Genomic DNA, 22,865 nt, shown 5'->3' on the forward strand with positions numbered 1-22,865 from the left:
GTAATTTGCAATGCTTTCTCAACATATCCCCTCAAATGCTGCCTGCTAAAGAATGATAGTGTTTATTTCACTCATGCCCAAATCCAATATTCCTAGTTTTTATCCTCACCAAATTAACTATGAAATGAGATCATCTGTGATCATGGGAACTGGTTTTAAAAATTTGCTTGAGGGAAGTCATTGTCCAGGGATTGATAGATTTGACTTCTATTCTCTTCATAAAGATTTGATGCTGTACCATATCTGATTAAACTAAGTTCCGCCTTGCATGTTAAAACCTCCAAGCCCCTACTGTGAATGATCTAATTTACTTTATTTCTCCTCCCAGAATAAGACCACTAAGACTGTGTGTCTTTAACATTCCAACTTGCAAGTACGAAACATATTATAGTTAAATAAAGTTGCCCATAAAATATTACAACTTTTACGATTAATTGATGAATATGCTTGAACATTTTTGAATATGTGCATTGGATGGGTACACAAATGGTGAGGGTTTTAAAATAATTCCGTTGGAGAGATCCATTTCTTTTTGCAAGCTTCATTTTCGTTGCCTGTTTACAGAGAATAATCAGTCAACATTATTTGCTAAAAGAAAAATATTTCTGTGAGAGTTACTTCTCACATTCATCCGATATATTTTCATGGTTAAAATATTTTCTGTTTAAATGGTCATCATCTCATTTAAGAAAATTTTTCCAAATATAGTGTCTGTTATAGACTCTGTGTGGAATCATGCCTTGCATACTATTCTTGTTTAGAATTGCTGAAGGCCTGAAATTTTTAACAGCAATTTAAAGTTTATTCCAGCTATAATGCAGGTTATTCTGACTTTAAGGTAGCCTCACACGACATACTTCTGAGTTCATTCCAGAGATATTCTGTTGTACTTATCTCTGCCTGTTGCATAGACCCATGCAATCTCTGTCACTAGGGGGTCATCTGCATTTGGATCCCATATCAGTGAACAAATAGATAAGAGGATTTTAGAAATAGTTAATGCAGGAGGTCAGTGTGATCTTAGAAAATTGAGGCAAATTCTGCCATTATTGTTAATATTTGGATGATAAATTCTTGCTGGAAATACAACCTTACATGGTTCAAAGGGATAGTCCGGGAAAATGAATTGTCAAAAAGAACACAGTGCCTTGGTATGGCCAGTCATTATGTCCCATCATTGTGGCCTGCCAATGAAACATACTATCCCCAACTGGACCTGCAGAACATTGTGCTGGAGGGTCATGGGCCAAATATAGTGTCTATGTTATAGACCCTGTGTTGAATCATGCCTTGCAAACAATTCTTGGGCAATGCATAGCATCCTTGCCTGAGTACATTCTTCTCTTGCAATATATAAATTAATTATAAAATGCGGACTTAGACGCCAATCATGCTGACAATCATAATTAGTATTTGAATAATTGAATAAACAGGAAGGCAGAAGCAAGTCTTCTTTAAAGTTTGAAATCATGCATACACATGATTCACAGTCATAAATACACAAAGACATACACACATTGATATATGTCATACACATATTCTTACATATTCTAATTTCTAAGAATAATAAATATTATTATAGTCAGGAGTTCATTAAACTTCTACTTTAGTTCAAGTAGTAAGAACAACCAACACTATTTAATGAAAATGGCACTGTCAGGGGACAAATGTGCTTGGTTAATCTGCTGTTTACTAAATTTTAGTTCTTAGAGAACTTCCTTTAGCTAGCCTTTGTGCTTTAGTGTTCCTTCTAAGTGAAGCTGGGGTAATAAGCCCCACCTCAAAGGGTTTTCCTAAGGATTAAATGAAATTTTACCTATGAAATACTTGACATAGTGAGTGGAGCATTAGAAGAACTCAATGAATGTACGTTTACTCCACTCATGAGTTATGGGGAAGTCAATAGTATATATACGACGTGGCTTCTGGCTCAAAGAAATATACTATCTATTGATACAAAAGTCTTGGAAGAATCATAGGAGACACTGAAGAACCATTCAGAGGCAGGCAATATTCTTATTTCATTGTCACCTGAGTAATAAATGTTCCCTCTCTCCTAGAAAATAAAGGAAAGGAGAAACAGTTCCAGAATAGTTTGAGGCGACCCCACTGGAGAAGAGGTTCTGTAAAAGGAAAGGCTTTGGTTAGGTAAAAATAAGTAACAATTGAAGTCATTCGTAGGACAGTTAGGCCTCCATTTTAAATCATAGCCATAATCTTCTAATCACTTCAACATATTGAAAAGTAAAAGCCAAAACTTTTCTTCAAAATAGACCTGAAGGAGTTTGTTTCTCTCTAATATTCATATTTGAGATATCTTTGCCATATATTCTACTCATGGCTATGCTGCCAAGGAAAAAAGGCCAGGAAAAGAAAGGCCAGTGGAGGCCTTCACCCTCCTAATAATCTGTTTAGCCCTGTTAACTACTGGTCCTTCCTCAACCACATCTATTCCATGATGTTATATTAGAATCTCCCTCTCTTTAAGACTTAGCTTTGTTATCTGTAAAATGAGTTGGTTGAACTTCAGAATTTATGAATCCCTTCCTGTTTTAGGACACTTTTAGTGCAAACCCAACTCTTCTACTGCCAGAAACTCTTGGGTATCCAGTGAGGTGTGAAAACAAGATTAGAAACTGGAACATAGGTGACAGGGTGAGATAATTAGATGAGAAGCACAACAGGGAAGAGTTAATAGGAAACACCATGAGTCAGAAAACTGGTGCTTAAAATCATGGAATTGCTTCTAAATGAACAAAAAATAAATTAGAAAATATTTTCATAATGGCTTTTAGGAGAGTGAGAAAAATTTGATTCCTCTCTGCTAGTGGTCAGCACTGAACAAGAAACCATCAAACAAGATGAAGGGGTTTCTAAGTTCATTATTAAGACACCTGCTCATCATTTTTCCATGCTTCCTTTTCTTTCCCTTCTCTCTTGGACATTTTCTCCTAGTTGATGGATTAGTTGAACTAGATTTAATGTATTTGGCCTCTGGAAATGATTTAGAAGTTGCTAACAATGTGAAAGGCAGGATTTCCTGATCTTCTTCCCCATTTTCCACCTTCTAGGAGCAGCCTGAAGACTATTACCCAAACCACTCAAAATTCTAGTGAAGTTTACTCAATAACCACAGGTACTTATCCCCCAAGAGGGGGGACGGCTAAGTTTTATGGGATATTCAAATGTTATCTCTTAACTCCTCCTCAAGTATCCTATAAAACTTACAAATTGCAATTGTTTTGCCCACACAGTACATACAACTAAATGCAGAAAAAAAATGGTAAGATTCACTTAATGATCAATAGTTTTATTAAGGTTTTAGTGGTAGCATGGTGATTCTGCATTTGTCATTAGATGGATGTATAGCTTGTCATTATGTTTTCTTTTCTATTTCAATATTCATAGATATTGGTGTTTATATCAAGACCAAGACTTAACCCCCCTGTTTTCCCTCATAGAAATAACTTTACTGGCCTTTCACTGTTGTTATAAACCCTCAACTTTTGTGGGGCCATTTGGATAAAAAATATTTCTTATTCTCATTCTGTTAATTGGGTTGTGTCTATTTTATGTTTTGTTTTTAGGTTACAGACACTAAAAATTGAAATGTATCATGCCTCATCTTCATGTTAGCTACTATAGGGATTCATGCTGGATGTGTGCTCTACCTGCTTTTTCCAGGAAGTGGGGAGGGAGGAGGTAGGTTGAGACTCAGCAATACAGCACCTTAAAGAACAAAGGAAATAATTATGTCTCTCCCATGTAATTGTCCTGAGTTAAATAGATCAGGACAGTGGGTGATATGTACTCCAACAGTCATTTAAATGTCCGGCTTTTTTTGAGTTATTGATGAGCCACACACAGGCCAAGCATCATCTTCATGATTTAAGCTGAGTCCCCACTATGTTTGGGTTCCACCAGGTGGGCCATGGAAAGAACTCATGGAAAAGTAGGCCAATTATCTTGATATAGAAGCCAGGAGCTGGCACACATTACTTTCTACTAAATCCTTTTGGAGAGGTACTTGGATAACCCAGGCTTGTGTGGGGCAATGTGGGTGGACTGTTGGATATTGAGAGAACACATGAACAGGGACAACACAGAGACTGTGACTCTGAAAACTGCAAATAGCAGCCAGACATATAAGTAAACTCAATTTGGACCTTCAGTCCAAATGGAATCTCCAGATAATTGCAGCCACAGCACTGACCTCATTGGTACCATCGGAACCACCAGCCAACAAAAGGTTAGCTTAAATTTCAGAAAGGAGTCTGAGGAATAAGGTGCATATGCCTAGCTAAAATTTTTGACCTATGAAAGATGTGCATTTTTATAGGCAACTAGAAGTCTCTGTTATATCTTCTATAGTTAGTAATAAGGATAGTTCTGGCATTAGGCTATAAGGAAAGAGATGACAGAACATTTTCTGATTTTCCAGGCTGATGGGCTCCTTATTCTGAGTTATAGCTTCCAGGGAATATTCTAGTTCATTAAATCAATTGGTCAAGATTCAGCATGAACTTCATGACTAAATAATTTAGGGAAAAATTTACATAAGTTGGTTAATATGTATACAGATGGAATTTAGATATAAGAAAGGAGATGCACAGGAGAATGTAGGTTTCAGGAAAATCTGAATGGTCATAAATGAAAATTCTCTGCCATAGGACACTTTTTCAGGAATAGGAACCACAATTTGTTGGGCCAGGTCTTGCAGAGCTAAACAGGGTACACAGACAAGAGTAGGGATAATTTGGTCTTCATTTGGGAGCTCAGGATATGGATTACTTGTGGGCAGAGTGAGGAGATGGCTTATGGAAAGGGAGGAGGGATTTTCATCATATTGTGCCGGGGTTCAGCCCCATGGGGTCCAGGGGGTCCCAAAGGTGTGGACGGAGTAGGCGAAAAATGTTTTACACGGAGACAGCGTTCAGAACTCTCTAGCTCTCTCTAGTCTCTGTGGATCTTCCTGTGCCTGGCTGAGGCCACAGAGAAAGATCCTGAGGCAAGCTGAGCCTTTATTTTTATAGTCAGAGGTAAACAAGGTAGTGGTTACCAAAGTTACACTGTTCTTGTGAGTTTCACTTGTTTACACTGTTCTTGTGAGTTTCACTTGTTATTGTTCTTGTTGCACTTCCCTCAGCCCATTAGCTTCCCAGGTAAGATCTAGGGAGCGTCATAAGGTCAAGCCTAATTATGCTTAAGGGGACTGTGCCCTCTAAGCTGGGACTTGTTTGTGACTTTGCCAACAGGTCAGTCCGAGGTTTAACCCTATAGAGGCTCCCCACAATATTGTGGGTGTTGGAATTATCTTCTGGCAATATCATAGAGTAGAACTTGTCATGTTGGTACCATGTTGGTTATCCGGGTAATTTTCACTTGACTGAAGTATGTGTGTGTTCATATGTGTGCATTTGTGTGAATGGCTAGTGGATCTGTTAAAGTGAATCCTTTCTCATAGGGATAGAAGGAAAGAAAGGGCAAATGGAACTTCTAATTTCATTAAAGATCTACACTGGCCTTGGCACCATGTTCAATTATTATTATTATTTAAAAATATGATTTTATTTATTTCAGAGAGAGGAGAGGGAGAGAGAGAGAGACCTCAATGATGAGAGAGAATCATTTATCAGCTGCCTCCTACACACCCTCTATGGGAGATCGTGCCTGCAACCCGGGCATGTGCCGTGACCAGGAACACAACCCTGACCTCTTGGTTCATAGGTCGATGCTCAGACTGAGCAACAGTGGCCAGTTTCAATGATTTTTATACCAGTTTCACTTAATTGATACAAATAAGAAAGTAACATATGTTTCTTTTATTCACACATGACAAAAATTAAAGTTCATAGAGTTTGAGTTACATGCCCAAGGTCACTTAGAAGTCAACCAATTATGACCCTCTGGTGCCAAATCTTATGCACTTTCAATCCTGGCACATGGTCTCATGCTTGTACTGTTCAGTCAAAGAACTGAACCTGTAAACAGAGACGTCTAGAGACACTGATATGAAAGTTCAAAAAGAGAGCTGACAAGAAAAGCAAAGAACTATATTTAAAAACAAACAACACCCCTCTTAATCTCTTCAGCATTATGAATTTTGGTTCTAACTCAATATGCTTCCACCTAAAATGTATTTTAAAGAAGTCAACATCTCAAGGTATTCTTATAATGATATTCTACAAATGAGTATTATCATTTACTTTGCATAATCTTCTTTCTCTTCTCAATATTTCAGCAACATTTGGAATAATGATAACATAAAATGAGTAGTGGAGGATGGTGAGAAATCCTGGCATGTTCACTATTTCTGCGTTCAGATTTTAGGGATAGTATATCACACAAATATTTTTTCTTTTAAAAAGTTAAGATAGCTTTGTCATTATATGAGGGTAGTACTGTGGTATTAGAGGATATCTTAATAGCCAATCTATTACAGATTGATCTCTGTATTTGACAATTCCAACATCTTACCCCATGTTCCTACTCTGGGCCATACTTTACTCAGAACCTCAGTGAAGAGTCTCTGCACTGGTTGATTCACTAGCCCCCTTATCAGTGAGTCACGTGATCTAAATCAGATGAAAATACAGGTTTTCACTAAAGTATACATAAAGCAGAAGTCTACTGAAATAGTTCATCTGCTATAATGCTAAGGAAACCAGAAAATTGGGGAATAGCATTATCAGGCCAAACCTTATAAAACACATACATGAGGTGAAGTTTGAAGTGACTTTGGGGCAAGTTTGACTTATCTGAGCATATAGATAAAATAGAGACAACACTATATATATACGTGTGTGTGTATGTATATATATATATGTGTACATATACACACATACATAGGCACACATATACTCTCATGAGGGAAAAAGATATATATATATATATATATATATATATATATATATATATATATATATATATTTAATATATTTAATTATTTATTTATATACTAGTGGCCTGGTGCATGAAAATTTGTGCACTCAGGGGCAGGGTGGGGGGGTTCCTCAGTCTGGCCTGAGCCCTCTCGCAGTCCGGGACCCCTTGGGGGATGTCCACCTGCCGGCTTAGGCCCGCTCCCCACACTCAGAGCTCACACTGTGGGAGCACCCTGACCACCAGGGGGCAGCTCCTGCATTGAGCGTCTGCCCATGTAATGCAGATACATTTCAATTAATATTTTATTAATTTTTAATTTTTAAATATTTTAATTTGAAATAATCTTATACATGTAAAAAAACTATAAAATAACTGCAGCATATTATATGTACCCTTCACCCAATTTCTTAGGTGTTAATAATTTAAACATAACCATTATACAACTAACAAAATTTGGAATATATTTTTCTTATAATCTCTTTAATGTTACTTAATCCATTTACTTTGTTTTTGTTAATCTTCACCCAAGGATATTTTTTTATTGAATTTTAGAGAGAATGAAGGGAAAGGGAGAGACACATTGATTGGTTGCCTTCTGCACATGCTTTGATAGGGACTGGGGATCAAGCCAGCAACTGAGGTACATGCCCTTGACTGGAATCGAACCTGGGACCCTTCAGTCCACGGGCTAATGCAATATCCACTGAGCAAAACAGGCTGCAGCTTAATTCATTTAATTTTAATCTATATGTGTATTTATATTTAAAGTGGGTTTTGTTTTTGATTCACCATGATAATCTGTCTTTTAATTGGTGCATTTATGCCACTGACTTTCAGAGTGCTTACTGATAGAGTTACTGCCATTTCAGGTGGCTTCTGGGGCCGGCCTGCGACCCGGGATCGGATCCATCACGGGCAGCAGGCAGGCAGCTTCTGTAGCTTCTGGGGCCCGCCTGCGGCCTGGGATCGGATCCAATCACGGGCAGCAGGCGGGCGGCTTCTGGGGTCGCACACAGGGGCCTGGATGGCGGCTTGCACTCACGCTGTCCCACCCTGCTTGCAGTATGCAAATTAGCCACCATCTTTGTTGTCAGTTAATTTGCATATCGTGCTGAAGACTATTGCAATAGGGAAGAGAGATTGAGTTCAACTCTGAATACAAGGAAGAAAACCAGGAATTTATAGCCAAGGAGAATGGGTCAGAGGATGGGAAATTACCAAGAGGAGCCATCAAGGCAAGAGGGTTCTTGCTGAATTGGTCTAACAGGATTCTTGTCAATGGTGCAAATGAGGAACTTAATCAGACATCAAGGCTGTAGGTAATTCTAGCAAAACTAACCTAGCATGATTTTAACTAAAACTGGGGTTGGCAAGCCAAAGAAGGGGCCGAGTATGATGGCCCTCCTCCCTCCCACTATCTCTTAAAAAAAGAAAAAAATCGATGGGAAAAATATTCTTTGGTGAGGATTAACAGAGAGAGAGAGAGAGAGAGAGAGAGAGAGAGAGAGAGAGGGAGAATCTTCATCAGTATGATTGTTGGCTCTACAGTATATACTTGAAATTAGATGTGTATTTTGCACTCAGCATATCTTAATTCCACTAGCCACTTTTTCAAGTGCTTAGTAGCATCATATGGCTAGTGGCTACTGCATTGGATAGTGCAGCACAAGAGACTCTGATTTCATTTATCTAGGATGGTCCCAGGCATCTCTATTGTTTTGTGTGTTTTTTTAAACTATTGAAATTATACAAGTGTGCAGTCAGATTTGAGAACAAGGATTGAAAGGCTTGTTTGCTCCACTGTGGATTCTTCATTGAGACTTTTATGAGCTTCTGGGTTTCCCTAAACCCCCAAGTGACTCCAAAAGAAACATCACTAAGAATTTCTTAGCACATTATTGGCTTCCTGTCATCTTTCTGGATCATTTAATGACATGTGCATTATATAAAAATATCTATTATGAGGGCATGATAAAGGTCATCTTAGGAAATCAGCATCCCTTGAACTTTTTGAACTCTTTTATAAATCCTGTTGATATTTAAAACCAGGCATATCTTTCAGAAAATAAAGTAAAAATGTGGCTTTGAGGGGGAAAAAAAGATAAATTTGAATAAATCCACTGTTAGATATCAAAGACCAAACTCAGAACTATGTTTTAGATATTTAAAATGCCCTTTTGAATAAATCTTCATAGAAATCTAATTCTCACCTCAAGACCTATAATGCACATTCATGAACTTCAGTTTCCATATTACTGCTTTTTGGACTTGCAAAGCTTTCCTAATCATTACAGTGTAAATTGCATTATGTGGGGATAACCTATGGAAAGCTGCTTTTTTGCCCCAATGCTGGGGTTGTGTTTCCCAATCACTAGCACAAAGGCTGTTTTATCCACGGGCTGCTCCTGGACTTTTTAAAAAAGTCACATGAAAATGGAACTGTACACAAAAGCCATTAGTATTCCACGGGGAAGATTTGTGTTTTGTGTTTCAGGCAGCTCCCATTAAATTCAAGGTCTTAACACTCCTTTGAGGCCTCCCAGGCCCCTTGGTAACTCTTGAAAAGGCTTTTATTTCTTCAACATATGTAAATTTCCAGGGGTGCAGTCAGTGTGATTTAAAGCTAACTTCTCCTTAAGAGCTCAGAGGAAACAAAGGTTTTCTTAAATGACATGGTAGAGGAAATTGAAGTTCCAGCATTTCAATATAATGTGATCATGAAGATGGGAAATAATATTTAGTGAAATTAAACGTTCTGGCTCAGAAGGTACATCACTCTTAATCTGCATCTGTTCCTTTCATTTAATTTATCTGACATGCTTTGTACCTTTCAAGGGAACTCTCAAACAAGGTCTAGTGGATAAAGAATTATGAGTGAAATGGCTGTGGGGGTCACTTTTAAAACATGTTAATCAGACTTAGATGGAGGTAAATTGTAACAGAGATATAAGGAAAGTCTTATCTAATGCACATGTACTTTCACCAAAGTTTTACATTGTCATTTGGCATAATGTAATCATTTATGATAGTCCTCATTTTATTTTTATAAATTTCCTCAAATGGAAGAATCAGTTTTCTTCATAAAGATTTAAGCTACAAGGTAGGTAGGTAGGTAGGTAGGTAGGTAGGTAGGTAGAGAGATAGATAGATAGATAGATAGATAGATAGATAGATAGATAGATAGTAAATATATTATAGATAGATAGGTAGATAGATACAGATAGATAGTAGGTAGGTAGGAAGATAGATGATAGATAGATAGATATCCCAGCTGCAAATTACTCTCATTAGAAGAAGCCATTGTATTTAACATTCAGTGAGAAGATGCTAGGACAAAAGGTATTTTCTTTAGGCTTAATGAGATGCTAGTGTTGATGCATCACCTGGATTGAGTGCCTGCTGTCACAAGCTGCACTGTCCTATAGCATTAACCAGGATCTTAGCCTAGCAGCAGCGTGCTTGAGTTACTGTGTTGTGTGTTAAAGAATGACAGAAGCCCTTTCTTTTATTTCCAGTGGGAGAAAACAAATAAATAAAAAATAGATCTGCTTGTGTAGACATGCCTTCCTGACTCAAATGTATTACACATAACTGTAAACATTGCATGAGGAGGCAGGTGCAGAGTAAATTCCTCAGTGATGTGTTTGGGAAACTAGCATTTTTATAAGCACATCTGGCTCAACACAATGCTATAATTTTTAAACCACATCTATTACATGTGGCAATGATGAACTGATTTCAGCACTGTCTATGTATTTGGTTTTTTATTCTTTTTAGAAGTATTTCATGTACACCTACTTTGAGTCAGTGTCAGGGCTGAGTTCAGGAAATTGAACTCAAAGGCCCACCTGATCAATTCCCTGTGTCCCTGGAGCTTACAGACTAGAGGAGGAAAGCACATAAATAAATATGTAATTACAAAGTACTAAATAAAAGGAAAGCATCTGGGGCTGTAAGTGTATATGATGAAATGGCCCGGCTCACCATGGGGAAATCAGGGGAGTCTTCCTTGAGACAGTGACTTTTAAGATGAACACAGAGGCTCAGTAGAAGCTTTTAGACACTGACTTATGAAGAAGCATCTTTTAAGGCCCGACATTCAAAACTGAGTAAGAATTGAAAACCTACTGGAGGAACAGACATTTGCAAAAATTATTACATGGAATAAAAGGAATATTATAGTTGAGGCAGGAAATAGTATGCGATAGAGATGATGTTTGATTTTATTTCAAAAAACTTTAAAAAGAAAAAAAATACTAGCATTGCTTCAAACACGTAATGTTGAAAGTCCTCCCTAAAATATTGTATCGGAGCTATGTCCATATTGAGCCATCTAGTTGACCATGTGCCCCTTGCCCAGGCCTCCCTATAACTTAATATTATCTAATTCACATTCTATCCACATTCACATACAACAGCGATTTTCAACTGGTGTGCCACAAGAATCTTTAAAACACACAATACCTGACTATTTGGTCAGGGATACTGACCTCTTTTCCCTTTCAGTGGTTCTCAACCTTCCTAATGCCACGACCCTTTAATACAGTTCCTCAATGTTGTGGTGACCCCCAACCATAAAATTATTTTTGTTGCTACTTCATAACTGTAATTTTGCTACTGTTATGAATCGTAATGTAAATATCTGATATGCTAAATGTGTTTTCCGATGGTCGCGACCCACAGGTTGAGAACCGCTGCCTTAGATTGTCAAATAAAAAATGACAATGATCAACATAACAATAGCTGTCCAGTGTGAATGAATCAGCTATACCTATTTTTTTTGTCAGATTGGCAAAAAATATATTTTGTGTGTGTGAGCTGTAGAATTTTAGTGATTGTTTTATATGTGCCATGAGATGAAAAGGTTGAAAATCGCTGACACAGAAATCTCTTTCTCTTTTCAAAGTCTTTGATAACTTGACCAACTTGGACCTCTGAAAGCTTGTGATGGAAATTAAATGGTGCATAGAAGCATGTAAGTTATTATTTACTAACATATGCATTATATTTTCCTCAAAAAATGTTTAGTAAAATGCCACCATCTATCACAGTGATGGCGAACCTATGACACGTGAACTCATTTTTTTGGTTGATTTTTCTTTGTTATATGGCATTTAAATATATAAAATAAATATCAAAAATATAAATCTTTGTTTTACTATGGTTGCAAAGATCAAAAAATTTCTATATGTGATACAGCACCAGAGTTAAGTTAGGGTTTTTCAAAATGCTGACACGCCGAGCTCAAAAGGTTCGCCATCACTGGTCTATCAGTTACTTTTTAAAAGGACCATTAGAAAATATTAAATAAACGGACACACAGAACTTGAAATCCCTGAGCCAAGTCAGCTAAATATTAGGTATTAAAATCCATGTGTAAAAGATATAACCAAAAGACTCATTCTTCAGCCTAAATATTTAATTCCAATAACATTGTTCATGAGATATTAAACTGCTATTGAGAATGAAGGCCCCAGTTCTGTAAAGAGCGAACATCTGGATTATGACATATTAAAAATAATGTGCCAAAATATTGACATTTTAAATGTTTACAAAAATAATTTTATGACTTCCACTGGTATGTCATAAAATAGATATGAACATGGAGAACTGTATATTTTATTTAAAATAAAAAAGTAATAGACTTTATTTTTAAATAATATACTTATTGTTCTAGAATAGAGTGTCTTTTAGAGATCATTTGTTATAAAATCCAGTCTTGTCTTTTTGGTCAGTGCATAGTATAGAGCTCAGATCTATCCTATCTTCTTCATACAAATCTGAATTTTTAATCCTGAGCTTTATGGTAAAATTTCATGGCCCTCAGTTGAGACCTGAAATTAAATGACTGGTTATATGGTTATGTAGCATAGGTCTGTGTAAGATATTTGAATAATGCTGGATGGAAAAGTAAAACAGAATGACTATGATACAGGGTTCTTCAGGTTGTAGATATTTTCTCAGGTTGTACTACCATTAAAAGGGACACTCTTTGGACCCCATCATGAATCAGAAGTGGTAACCTGGGGTCACTTTATCTGTAAAGGGAAGGAACATAGATAGAATTCCATGTAAAAATAAATTCCTTTTTTTCTTACAAGACCACTTTTTCTCATGAATAATATGAGGGATCAGAATTGGAGTGAAGCCTCTGAACTCAAGGGGGCTGCAGGAGGGGTGGTATAAAAATATAAAGTGCCCATTGAAGGCTTCTCAACCAAAGCATTGAAGTATTGTTCCATTTTGGTTTGTTTTTATTTTGTCTTGTTTTGCTTATTGGCAACAGAGACTGTGGCTAATTCAAGGGAAAGAACAAAGAGAGAAGCCTAAAAAGAAAAATAAAGTGAAATAAAGTTAATATGAGTTTATGGGAAAGTTCAAAAAGTCCTAGGGAAGCTGAAGAATCAGATTTATAAGGACAGGGGTTAAGTGTCTGGGCGGTTTGGGGTTGGGGATGGGGACTTCATGGGAGTCTTCTCCTGGACCACCTGGGATAAAGCAGCTCCAAGGCATGTGGTCTTTGCTTTCTCTGCTCCAGGTGCACATGCTTGTGAAGGAGAATCAGATTTCCTAGCCATGCCTCATATACACAAGTTTAACAAAAAAATAAAAAATAAAAAAACAAAAAGATCTAGGCATTTCCATTGCCTTTCCCACCAAGACCCTACAGCATGTGGGAGAAGGCAATTCTCCAAGGCAGAACAGAGCTGCTGACAGGAGAAGATAAATGCATGGTAGGCCAGACAGATGAACAAAACAGTGCAATGGTGTTCACATGGGAGTCTGCACATTTGGGGTGGAGGGGTCCCATCAGCTTCAATAATTATACTGAAGGAGTCAGTGAAATGTTACACTGGCGAGGCTACACACATCATTTGATGGTGGAGGCAAAAAGAGGCATCTACTCAAATAGTGACCTTGAAGAAAATTTATTCACATCACCTTATTATCTTCACAATTCATATATTAATTTAGGTTGTAGTATTAACCTCCAATGAACAAGGAATAGACACAAACTTTCCTCAATATTTATGATGTTGAGCTGTTTGGAATGCCAGCATTGGCCTCACAGCAATTGTGCATTGGCTTATACCAGCTGATGGACCCGTCCTCCAACCCCTGCTCCTCTGCCCACCACCCACCACACACATTCTCTTTATTTCAGGTTTAGATGATATATTCCTTCTTTGATGAGTTAAGTAATTTGCACACCAAGAGTTGATCATTGCACTGACTTAATACTGAGAGATTTATGTGGGGGGTGGGAGGGAAATCAGAACACTCATCCTCAGTTTAACATGCTTCCTCATGAGTCATAAAATGACCCTGTATTTCATTTTCATGTTTTATCAAGGTATATGGAGTTGAATTATATGTCATTTACCTTATTAAGGTTTGGGATTTTATTTACATAGTTTATTTTTCTTCTCTAGAATAGTTGTGAGTCCACTATGTGTATAAAATCAGGAGAAAAACGGTGATACTTAATGTTTTCTAGCATAGTGCCATGACACCACTGGGTAGAATAGTAGGGAATAATTATCTAGAGACACAGACTATGAGATAGAACAGTGACTTTTATTACACACACACACACACACACACACACACACACAGTCTAGGAAATTGGAGCAGACAGAACTTTACGTTTGTGTTTTCAAAACACTCACACTAATTCATAGATTCTAGCCATGCAAATTTAAACTTCTTGACTGAGATGTTATATCTCCTATGTGTAAAGTCAGCATAATGAAATCTTCCCAGACTTCATTAAGGTAATGGTTGAGGATTTAATGATCTCACTTACAAAAAAAGAGGCATATACTCTGTAAAGTTCTAGATGTATATTATGAGTTTTATCACTAATGGGCTTTTGGCATTTTGTAAATGAACTTCTCTAGCCAAAGGGGATAGAATTTTACTTGAATATATTGTGCAGGTTTCAAATGCAAAAGCTTCATTTGGGAATGCCATTTCCATGAATGCAGCTTGGTAGCACTGCTGTGGAGTTAGGAGAGGCTCCCGCCGCCACAGCTGCGCTTGCCAGCCATGAGCATGGCCTTTGGCTGAGAGGCGCTCCACCCCTCCTGTGGGAGTGCACTGACCACCAGGGCACAGCTCCTGTGTTGAGCGTTTGCCCCCTGGTGGTCAGTGTGCATCACAACGACTGGTTGATTGGTCGTTCTGGTTGTTCCAGGCATTGGGTCATAATGGATATTATGTGAGAGCATATAAATTATAGATATTTTTATTGTTGATTAGGCAGACAATATTTTTTCATCAACTCTGTACCAGTAGCTTAAGGCTATATCCTACATTTAATATAATTAAAAATCAGAGAGAAATTAAGTCATTCTGTAAAGATCCCTAGAAGAGCCCAGCCTTTTGTCTACAACCAAACTCTCCCAATGCAGACACTCCACCCTCTATTTTCACCTCAATGGCAATTTGGTGCAGAGAACAAAAAAGCAGAATTTTGTTTGTGGTGGAAAATGTGGGTTTTGTGTAAGATATACCATCCAAATCATGAAAGGGAACTATAAGTTTAGTAATTGATTAGCATTATAAAGTATTCGGCACTTTCTTCTGAAGATGCCTCACACAATGTTGCGATAGAAGAAGTTCACATGTTTATTAATAATGATGAAATGAATAATTCCTTCCAGAAATGCTATGCTTTATAGGTTACAAGGCGCAATCACGTCTTTGATTCCATTTAATTCTCTCAAACACCTTGTAAAGGAGGTGAGATGAATTCAATTATCCCTATTTTATCTAGAAGAAAATTAAGTTCATTGAGGTTAAGCTGCTGCTGAAACTAGAGGGGTTCAAACATTACTGTACTAGAAAAAGAGTTACTGTTTTCAGAACAGTAACTCTTTTTCTAGTACAGTAATATTTCTCAAACTGTGAACCTTTAGCAAAGGCAAAAAGAAATCATGGTTGATCATTATTTCCATGTGATTAAGATACTTAAATTAAGCTTTTAGCTCGAATAAATTCCAAAGGCAAAAATCACACATAAAATACTTTAAAAAACCCAAAAGTTCCCCATATGTACAGATGTACAGTAGAATTCAACATATATATATATATATATATATATATATATATATATATATATATATGCCTAAGCAACCCAACGACCAAACGACCAAATGACCGAACGACCAAACGAACAAATGGTCTACGGTTGCTATGACACACACTGACAACCAGGGGGTAGGTGCTCAATTGCTCAATGTAGCAGCTGCCCCCTGTTGGTCAGTGCACTCCCACAGCCAACCTCCCATGGCCAGCCAACCTCCCGCAATCCTCCCCTCAGCTGGCAGGCCCTGATCGGCCCCAGTTGGGACTGGGTGAGATGGCCCCGATTGGCCCTGATTGCTGGCCAGGCCAAGGGACCCCAACCATGCACATATTTGTGCATCAGGCCTCAGGTATATATATAATGCCCTGGATGATTTTGCTTTGTGGTTAGAGCATCAGCCCTGGAAGGTCTTTGGGTTCAATTCCTGGTCAAGGGCATGTACCACTGTTATGGGTTCTATATCCATCTCTGGCCCTAGTTGGGTCACATGTGGGAGGCAATTAATATGTTTTTCTCATGTTAATGTTTCTCTCTCTCCTTACCCCCTCTTCCCTTCCTTCCACTCTGTCTTAAAATCAATGGAAAAATATATCCTCAGATGAGGATTAAATATATATATAAAATTATAATTTTTCAGAATTAATTATTCTTCAGCATGTGAACATAGCACCTAATGCTAAGAATAATGTTCTTTTTTAAAAAATATATTTTATTGATTTTTTACAGAGAGGAAGGGAGAGGGATAGAGACTTAGAAACATTGATGAGAGAGAAACATCGATCAGCTGCCTCCTACACACTCCCCACTGGGGATGTGCCCGCAACCAAGGTACATGCCCTTGACCAGAATCAAACCTGGGACCTTTGAGTCCACAGGCTGATGCTCTATCCACTGAGCCAAACCGGTTAGGGCGAATAATGTTCTTTTAAATGTGCATAGTATATATTACTGTGTGTGTCATCTCAATACTTAAGTGTTTCTTAAAATTCTGGTTTTTGCATTGCTGAAGAAACTTCTTAAGTTCAGCTCGCCATATTCTGATTCTGGTTTTACCTGGCATGATGGCATCACCTATGCGTTAACTTCACTTTTGCTCTTTGTGTATTAACCAGATATTACTGTTTGATATGAATCTGATCTGACCATAATGCAAATGCAAAAATTGACACTGAATTCTGGAGAGAGCAGTCAGTGGCATGAAGGCCATTCAGAGGTTACAGGATATGTTTATGATTTCAATAAAGTTACATAAAACAAACAAAAACAACATGCAGCAAACCTGTGCACCTTGGAGAAAATTTCAGAAATTAATATAGTTAGGAATTGTATATTCTACATATAGTATTTGTTGTAGAGAGCAAATATTTGCTAACTTTTCCTCTTATCAGTTTAGCTTGAATAAATTACAAAAACAACAATCTATAATAATAAAAGCATAATATGCTAATTAAACCAGAAGTCCTTCTGGATGACCTTCTGGACGAAGCTGGGGCTGCAAGGGCTGAGGCAGAGGTGGCTGCTGCTGCAGTGGGGCTGAGGAAGCTGCAGTGGCGGCAGAGGCCAAGCCCCCTGCACAAATTTCGTGCATTGGGCATCTAGTCACATATAAAAGTTCTCAGAACACCTCAGTGGAGTAGGCATTATCTGAACTTGACTAGTAGAAGGAATGAGTTTGGGAGAAGGTAGCTTGCTCAAGGTTTCTAGAAAAAAAAATGTCAGGAGTGGGGATTTCTAGAAAAAAACAAATGTTAGAAGCAGGATATACTGACCCAAATTTTCACCTACGCTGCTCTAAATCTGGGAATGATCTAGTCCATTGACCAAGAACAATCCTGACTTTAGCCAACATCCAACAAACATTCTTAACATACATGAGAAAAACAAAACCAAAAAACCTACAAATATTGATTTCTTGCTTGTTTAGCACTACTTTGGTAAATTATAGAATTTATGTACACCTCAAGGCAATCGAGTAAGAGACATAGGTTTCAAGGAAAGTCAAGATCAGTATTTATTAATGTTTGCAGCCTACGTTTCTTTGAAACAAATAATATGTCTTGGTTTTGCTTGCCGACATGTTTGTTTCAAGCTTGAAGGAGAAAATGATATCATAAAAATGTTGAAAAAGTGTGTCTTATAGGTTTGCCAGAAATCTATAGGTGTTAATAACATAGAACTTCCAAATGCAATGGAATCGATATGCCAACACATGTATACACATGAACATATTGAGAGATAAATAGAAAAACACACAGGGTGACAATGCCTCCATCCAGGATATCTATGTCTGTCTATTTCATCTATGTTCAAAAAGAGTGAGAGTTACAGTGAAGACTAGTGAGAGACAGAATGAAAGACAGACAGAGACAGAGAGAGATTAAAATTTTGTATCATTCAAAAGTTTTCTTCTCTTACACTTTAGCCTGTTGGAGAATTGGAAACATTAGAGTGTTGGAATCAGAAAAACCTTAGTGTTCATCTTCTCTTTGTGTGACGTGCCTTCGTTCCAATTGCACAAATTTGTAGCCTTTATTAAATAATATATCTGAGATTTTATTGCTCATAATTAAATTATAAAATAAGGCTTTGGGGACTAATTTTATATATATGTATATAAAATAAAGTACCCCCAATGTTCATCTCCTATGTCATTGCCTAAACCAAATTGGATATGAAGTAGGGAGTAATTAAATTATCTAATATGTTTAATCTTAAAATAAGTTAATTCCTAATCCAAGAACTGGCTATCCCACTATGAATCCTGGAGACAGTCACACCCAGGATCTTGGAATTCCCTTGGAATTCTCCTGGATATGAGCCCTGTTTTCAGCTGTCTCCTCTTGTTCTTTAACATCAAGAAGAACTGGCTCCATGAATGTGGCTCCTACCTCCATCAATGCTTCTAAAGTCTGATTAGTGTAGTATTGGAGCCACTCATGATTTCTCAATCTAGCCCTACATATTCTGCCTACCATGAGCACACTCCAGATCCTCATGTATCATCATTTCTAGTGTTTTATCATAACTATCCATTGGGATCATAATATGGTCCATCTTATTTAAAATATAATTATAAAGAAGACTTCTAGGTTTACTAGACCAATGTTCTTGACTCAGTCTCTATATTCAGTTGGAATGGTACATAGACATAGAAGGCTTTCAATAAATGATTATTACCACCCAGCCAGTTGAGTGTTGACCTATGAACCAGAAGGTACGGTTCAATTTCCAGTCAGGGCACATGTCCAAGTTTCGGGCTCCATCCCCAATGTGGGCCATACAGGAGAGAGCCTAATGATGATTCTCTCTCATCATCAATGTTTCTATGGTATCTCTCCCTCCCTCTCCCTTCTGCTCTGAAATCAATTAAATAAATAAATAAATAAATAAATATAAACATATATATATATAAACATATATATAAATATATAAATATATAAAAATATATATATACTAGAGGCCCAGTGCACAAGATTCGTGCACTGTGGGGGGGGGGTGGTCCCTCAGCATGGCCTGCGCCCTCTCACAGTCCAGGACCCCTCGGGTGATGTTGCCCCAGAGATCAGGCCTAACTTGGCAGTCAGACATCCCTCTCGCAGTCTGGGGCTCTCACAGTCTGGGACCCCTCGCTCCTTACTACCCACCTGCAGCGGAGGCGAGAGAGGTTCCGGCCACCAACACTGTGCTCACCAGCCATGAGCCTGGCTTCTGGCTGAGCCTGTGTTAGTGCACTGACCACTAGGGGGCAGCTTCTGCATTGAGCGTCTGCCCCTTGCTGGTTAGTGCACGTTATAGTGACTGGTCATTCTGCTGTTTGGTCAATTTGCATATTAGCCTTTTATTATATAGGATATACTACTGCATATATAAATGGTAGCTACTACTATTAGAATTGGTCTTAATTTTCTCTGCAATACAAAGAAGTATATCAGAGGAAAAATATTGGATGGAGGGTGCCCTCAGGGAAGGGGTGTTGTCTTGGTCAAGCCTACCCGTTTCAACTGATATCACATCCCCAAAGAATTAGCTGAGATTTGTCAGCCCATCAGCACTCTCCTCTTGATACCTTCAGGTCCACTGGGAGATGGATCATGGAATCTGACCAATAAGCATTCATGTAAGGCTTCTCATGTGAGCAGCTCTGTATAGTCGTGCATGTTGAGATGCACGGATGATTAAGTCTTTCGTTTTTTCTTTGTGTGTTTATTTTTAAATATAAAATCAACAGTTGGAAGTTGTACTGCCTCCATGACCTTCAATTGGCTTGATATTACAGTTGAGGACTTCCTTGCGCAGTATAGATAATCATTAGGAAATCCGTTTGACTTTTGAATTAATTCTATCATAGAGTAAACACCAGTTTCTACCTTGTGACTTTAAAAAAGTAAGCTGAATACTACACTGTAGTAAAAAAGAAGGAATTCTTACCATTTGCAACAGCATGGATGGAACTGGAGAGTATTATGCTAAGCTAAATAAGTCAGTCAGAAAAAGATAAATATCGCATAATCTCACTCATTTGTGGAATATAATGAACAACATAAACTGATGAATAAAAACAGATCCAGAGACAGAGAAGCATTGATCAGACCATCAAACCTCAGAGGGGAAGGTAGGGGATGGTGGGGGTAAGGAGGAGAGATCAACCAAAGGACTTGTATGCATGCATATAAGCATAACCAATGGACACAGTCACTAGGGGGGTGAGGGGGCAATGGGGGGATAAGGACACATATGTAATACCTTAATCAATAAAGAGAGGGGAAAAAAGTAGGCTGAGCACGGTTTCCTTAATGAACCTCTATCTTCAATTCCTCACTCTAACTGCTGACACAGATCACTATCCCTCCCCACTACCATCTCTTTAGGATAATACATCTCATGTTCCCTTTGAGAAAACAATTAATATTTAATTGGAAAAACTCTTAAAGTGTTAGGAAAATATTAAACCAAGCACTGAATAATGCCCAAGAGAGGAGGCAGCTTGATTTGTGCAATGAAGTTTAGTTGTTCATTTGCATTTTTTTCTAATAACTGGAACCTACTAAGTGGATCTTTTTCATGTCCCTTTTTGGAAGGAAAATTGCATTGAGTAAGAAAATAATTCACAAAAGGGGATGTCAGTGTATGTTTCTGTTACAAAGATCTCTTTGAAACAGTGCCTTTTTGAACACATTACGTTTGTTCCAAAAGTATTCAGGTCATGCATAATTAAAAATGTAGCTTTTAGCAATTTTAGTTCTTCCAAGATATGTTGTATACTACATAATTCGTATTTTTTCAGTGAATATTACCATTTCGCTCTTCCAGATTTCTATGTAATTTGCTATTCAAAGGTTAATGTTATGCAAGTATTGAAGGTCAAGATTTCCTGGAATTTTACTAGTAAATGATAAAAAAAAAGTATGCATTTCAACACATACATTTGTGAAAAAATTTTGGCAATAAAAATATATTCAGAGAATGGTTCAAGTTTAAGAAGGATTAAGGGCTATTTTAACATATAAAATTATACATACTTTATTGGTGATTCTGAATAATGTATATTATCTACGTTATAAGTGAGAGGAAAGGATAAATCGGGAGGCCAGTCCATGCCCTTGAGCAGATATTTTCACATCCATACAAAGTTACCTCCATGTTTCATCAGGATATTTTTTGTGTGTGGTGATTTTTTTTTACTCATAAAAATTCCAGAATATGATATGCGATACAAAATATCTTCCTACATTAGTAATAAAAGCAAAAATACTTAAACTATTTGTGTCTATGTTCAGGTCATATTTATACTATGTTCACACATGCATATTCCTTTCATCCTTACAAAATATAACTGATTTTCATTTTACCATTATTTCCTATGTAAAGAATCTTGGGCATAGACAGATTTCATAAGTTGATTTCATGTGCCTAGTTAGAGGTATTGTAGGGTTTTTAAGCCAGAAACATAGGCTTCAAAAACTGGCATCATAACAAATATGATATATTGCCTCTTAAAATAGGGGTTTAAATATTTTATATATACATTTTATTTCTTACAAAGAATGATCCTTCCTTTAGGACATCATACTAATTTATAGCTCTTTGCCCCCAAACACAGCAGAGCAGACTCATCATTTTATCACTTTTCTCTCATCTCATCTGGATTGTCAGTAGAGGCCCATGGGATCTTGGAAAGCAGAGTGGATATTGATGAATTGCCACAATGTAAGGTATTCCTGGAGGATAATTCCACATGACTTGTTCTTTTTTTAAAAATATATATTTTATTAATTTTTTACAGAGAAGAAGGGAGAGAGATAGAGAGTCAGAAACATCAATGAGAGAGAAACATCGATCAGCTGCCTCCTGCACACCTCCCACTGGGGATGTGCCCGCAACCAAGGTACATGCCCTTGACCGGAATCAAACCTGGGACCTTTCAGTCCGCAGGCCGACGCTCTATCCACTGAGCCAAACCGGTTTCAGCATGACTTGTTCTTTTAATGTTCATGTTTACATGATGAGGAAATGATTTTTAAAAGTATCTCCAAAATATGGATAGTGTTGATGTAAATAACATCACTCTCAAGATTCTTTTTATTTCTTAATTTGGGATATCACAGAATTACACTGAGAGCTACTGAGGGAGAAAGAAGATAATGTAAGGGTAGGCCAAGTTTTGATATATTAGTTATAGCCACTCATCTGCCAACTACCCGATTATACAGGCTTACACCAATGGGAGCTCCCATGAAATCAAGTGGCACAGCTAATGTCAACAACCATATTAAAAAAATAAAGTTTAGCAATCTCGTGTACATACACACACACATACACACTCACTCACTAATGTGTGTTTTATACAGAAGGAAAATGCATCATTACATGAACCCATGATCAGATAGAA

The 22,865-nt window shown here is 37.5% G+C and overlaps 1 pseudogene; it reads right to left on the bottom strand.

Annotated features, from left to right (window-relative positions):
• Positions 1-844: 844 nt before the first annotated feature.
• On the bottom strand, positions 845-1,244 carry LOC106698428 (annotated as a pseudogene).
• Between the last annotated feature and the right edge of the window lie 21,621 nt (positions 1,245-22,865).

Source organism: Myotis lucifugus, unplaced genomic scaffold (genome assembly GCF_000147115.1).
Source record: "Myotis lucifugus unplaced genomic scaffold, Myoluc2.0 scaffold_179, whole genome shotgun sequence".
Classification (NCBI taxonomy): Eukaryota; Metazoa; Chordata; class Mammalia; order Chiroptera; family Vespertilionidae; genus Myotis; species Myotis lucifugus.